Here is a 4,710-nt window from a genome sequence, read left to right as displayed (position 1 = left end):
ACTTTTTCTTGTCATTTTTCACCGGAAATCTTTTCTAGGTATGTACTTGCAGTTCACAGTTAAGACACATCTTAACCTTTCAGGTAAATGCCAAGTGATTTTCTTTGCTTTATGACTACTGATGCTTTTCAAAAAGTCAGGAACAAACAATCAGATGTGTTTAAATGAACATCTGGACAGTGCCAGATGTCATTCATTTAAGTTGACATGGCAGGTCTAAATTTTTTTCCTTTAGCTGTATTATTCACAAAGATGGTACTCTTTGCCTTTAGAGCACTTTCCTCTCATGACAGCATTGCAGTATAAATTTCCCACCTGAAACTAGTCATTCTATCCTCAATTCAAGTAATTTCTGTCAAGGACTGTGGGTCTTGGCAGTTTCAGCTGAAACCTTGGTGAGGGAAAATATGACTGAAATACCACAGAGAGAAAAAGTCACTTTAATTTTGAGTAGTGCACCAGGACCTGACACAAAACCACACTAGAGCTGCTTCAGTTTCTTTGAAATTATTTTTCACTTAAAATATAAGCTCATGAAAGAGTTTGATTATTGCTTATATTGCGTTCTATGGTCATCTCCATGCTGATGCTTTGGTAATTTTTTCTTTTCATTCACAGCCACCTTAAACGAGATCCAGTAAAAGACTTTGGTGCCTTTAAGTTACCAAGTTACACTTTCGGGCGCTTGGGCCTGACCTGTATTGCAAAGCATGTGCACAGAGAACACATTAGGTTGGAGGTGCTCCAAAAATTTTTCATGGGTGAGCGGGGAAAACCTGCTAAATCCTGGAATAGGTAAGAAATTTTTGCTCCACTCCAGAGCTAAGGTATGTGAATTGGGACTGCAAGGTACCCTTCTCCTGTCATTCAAAACTCAGAGCTGAAAACTCACTCCTAAATGTTCCTGGGCAGAATGAGCAGGTGCTGTTTCCCCCTTCTTCACAATAGCCCAACTCTTAAAGCACAAAAGTTTGACATCCTCAGCCCTAGGCTGGGTAATTCACATCACTCGCTTCCACTATCAAACTGAAAGGAGAGAAGTTAAAGGAGATTTGATGAAGGAACCCTATGACCCCACCTATTGCTACCTGGCCATTATGCAACTAGAAATACTAGAATTCCCAGGATTAGGAATTCTGGAAATTCCCAGGAAAGCAAACAAAAAGGATCTGTGTCCAGTGGTTAAGGCTCACAGTCATGGAAAGAGATGGGAAAAGGCTGGTCTCTACTTGCAGACTTTGCTTATATTCCTGATAGTAGCATTCATTCCATAATTAAAAATTATGTACTGTAAAGTCAGGGTAGCTAAACCCAATCTGGGCCAGCTGTGCTTTCAGAAATTATACAATAGCAGTGAAAAACAAGTATTTGGGAGAAAGGAAGCTTTGGACATACAACCCTGCTTCTGGCATATCATTTCACCTATGTTAGTAGCACTTATAGTATAAAACTGCAATTTCTCTACAGGCATTAGTAGTAGCCAGACCTCAGGGCTGTGGATTTCTCAAAGCAGGAGCTAAACATCTAAAGTATAAACATGGAAATCAAATTAAGTTGGACATCAAAAATTCCTCCCTTTGAGATATTACAAAACATAGAAAAAAGAGATTAAGAGGTAAGAGAAAAGGATATAATCTATAACAGACTATTTAGGATTACTGAAAAACGGTCTTTATACAAATGTAGATTTATGTGAACTAAGATGGCTTTAGTTTAGATAGCATGTTAAACTTGTGCTGTGGCTCTAGAAGAGAGAAAATATTGGGACCTTCAACCATAAGAAATGTCTTGTTAGCGTTCAGGCAGCCAGCCAGCCCACCCTAATTCTCACTGATGAGGCATCTGATTTGACAACTGTCATGAAACCTATTCAGATTTATTCTGAGGTGTACACAGATGTTTGATAGAGGTAAGGGGAGGGAATGGTTTCTTGGACTGCTCTCTGGGGGTACTGCTCGAACGCTGTGCTGGACCAACAGATGGTGAAGTGCTGTTTTGTCACCAGCTCCAGAAGTTGGAGTGAAACTTCAAATTCATATCTTAGATTCTTTTCTCCAAGATTCACCTGACATTTTTCTTTTGTTTGTGGAAAGAAGTCAAAATCAGGAGATGTGAAAGAGACAGGTGGCTTCAAAAGGCACATCTGTAATTAGCTACAGACTGCAGCGTAGTCACTACATTGACATCAGATCCTTTTTCAGATAGGCGACATCCCTATTTAATTAAGGACAAAGGCAATCATTACAAAGTGGGTAAGGACTAACCATCCACCACAGACTAAAGTATACCATAGACATCCTGCGGGCCCTGATGTACATTTCCAGGCACCAACTATCATTTTGCAACCTTCCCTCCCAAAATCCCTGATAGAAATGACAGCACTGGTTCTACAGCCTGAAATAGGGACAAAAAAAAATCTAAAGACGCATTTTTCAGATCAGAAAATGATCAGAAATATGCCTAACTGCAATGGCAATTCCCCGTAGCAAGTAGGGCCAAAGACTACAAAAGCTGAATTGTTTGAATATCTTTTTATATGAATTATTTAACTCTGGGTTTTTTTGGGGAATACACTTTGGAATCCTTGTAGCTGTATAGGAAAGCACTGAAAAATATTTCCATATTAAACTAGAATGCCTTCCCTTCCAATCAAACATTACAGTTTTCCTAGGTTTTATCAGAGAAAAAACCTACTGAAATATGTTCTTATCAAAATACCTTGTAACATTTATATTCCCTGGGACAGAGGAGAGAAAGAGCACGCTGATTAGCATCTGTACTTGATGGTGAACTTCCAAGAAGAAAACATTAATTGCCTTCTGAGATTGTAATGTAGATTTATGCTTATTTGCTTTTTATGCTAAAACATTTAGCCAGCTAAAGATTTATGCCACGGCTGTAGTCGATCGTGTTTTGGAACTAAATGAGTGGTTACCTCCCCGAACTTCTTACTTTAGGATTTAGGAGTGATTATTTGCAGTGTTCATTTGATGGTTTTGACTAATCTGAGGATTTACTGCTAGCGGTGCTGCTAAATTGTTACATGATTTTATTTTGACCATAATTTGATATTTGCGCTGATTAAGTCCTAACTGATTGAGAAGTATTTGTAAAAGGCTTAACTATTGTGTCCTCTTTAAATTGATTCCTGCTTATTTATTACTATTAATTAAATTAATGAAAAGCATATTCAGTCACTTTTTCTTCAATACATGGTTTTAGATGAGCCACTGAGACTGAACCAATTACTTTCATATACCTTCAACCGACTCTGGGTGACTTAATAAGAAGAACAGGAGGGAATTATCCAGTATCAATGAGTGTATGCATACTGGTTCTAAGAGCTTGGTAACTGCAGACACAGCTTGGTAAAAGCAAAGATATCATTAATTTCAGTTGTACTCAGACTGCCCTTTTCCAGTGTGATTTCCTGTCTTAGAATGGTCAATAAAACAGAAGTTTCAGTGCACAAGGAAGTTTTTGACAAATGATCTTAATTCAAATCAGATTAAAACCAACTCTTATAAAAATTTCCTATGAAGGAGAAATTCCCCAGAGCCAGCAACTGTTCTGTGAAAATGACATTCTTGTCAGTTTGGCTAAAAATATCTGTAACATTGATTTATGAGAGCAGTTGCAGGGGGTTTCAGTATTCTCCCGCCCACAGCAGATCTGTTGGTGAGATGCCAAGATGCTGACCCTGATGTTCCCAGGATATATAGCCCTGGGATAGGCACAAACCTATTCTGGCTCAAGAGGAACTGTGCTGAATCTGAGATGCTTTGAATGAAGTATTTCAGGCTCACTGTGCTAGTGGTTCCAAGCAGAAGTTTTTCTCTTCACAAAATGTCTGAAATTCCCGAAGACAGTTATGAATTGCTAAAATGTCCTGATTTGTCTTGCAATCAACTGAAACAGCGCAGTTTGCAATACCTCTCAGTTGCATATCTAACCCCTGGGCTGACCTGATTACACTGCAGCCTAGCCTTCATTTTGAAAATTAAGTTTCAAAATGTGCCCCAAATGCTTTCAAAGACCCCTTTTTCCAGCCGAGTCTGCAAAGACACTGAAACATTTCTGAGAGCTGAAGTTACCCTTCTGGTCTCTTTTGGAAGGTTAACTGGGAGAGGTGGAAGTCAATCAAGCCACACATTCAACGGACCACATCACCATTACAGCAGAGAATTTCCTGCGTTAATAGAAAAGAGCTGCAGAGCCAGATGATGAGGCCCCTTCCTTTGAGATATTCAAGGTGAAGCTCGACGAGGTCCTGGGCAACCTCGTCTAGTTGGAGGTGTCCCTGCTGACTGCGGAGAGGTCAGACTAGATGGCCTTTGGAGGTCCCTTCCGGCCTGGACCAATCTATGAATCTATGAATCCCAGCTATCCTGGTACCTCTGCAGGGAGGAAAACCCAAGCTGCCAACTACTGCCTTCCATATGAAGTGTCAGCACGTACTATACTGTAATGTACAACCTATCCAAGCTCTAAAGGAATGGAAACTATTGCTTGCTTCTTACTGCAGCCTGCAGTTAACACTCCACATCTGCAGAGCTTGTAGAACAGGGGAACAGAGGAAACATCATTTTAGCTTTTCAAAATGGAAAAAAAAATGTCTTCCAGAGCAATAACTTGCATTGGGAGGAGCAGAGGCAGAAGTGATGGGGAGCAGGAAATTGCACAGTCCATTCAGAAGAGAGAAGTGCTGGT

The sequence above is a fragment of the Numenius arquata genome, chromosome 1, assembly GCF_964106895.1.
Source record: "Numenius arquata chromosome 1, bNumArq3.hap1.1, whole genome shotgun sequence".
Taxonomy (NCBI): domain Eukaryota; kingdom Metazoa; phylum Chordata; class Aves; order Charadriiformes; family Scolopacidae; genus Numenius; species Numenius arquata.
Note: the sequence above shows the minus strand (reverse complement) of the source record.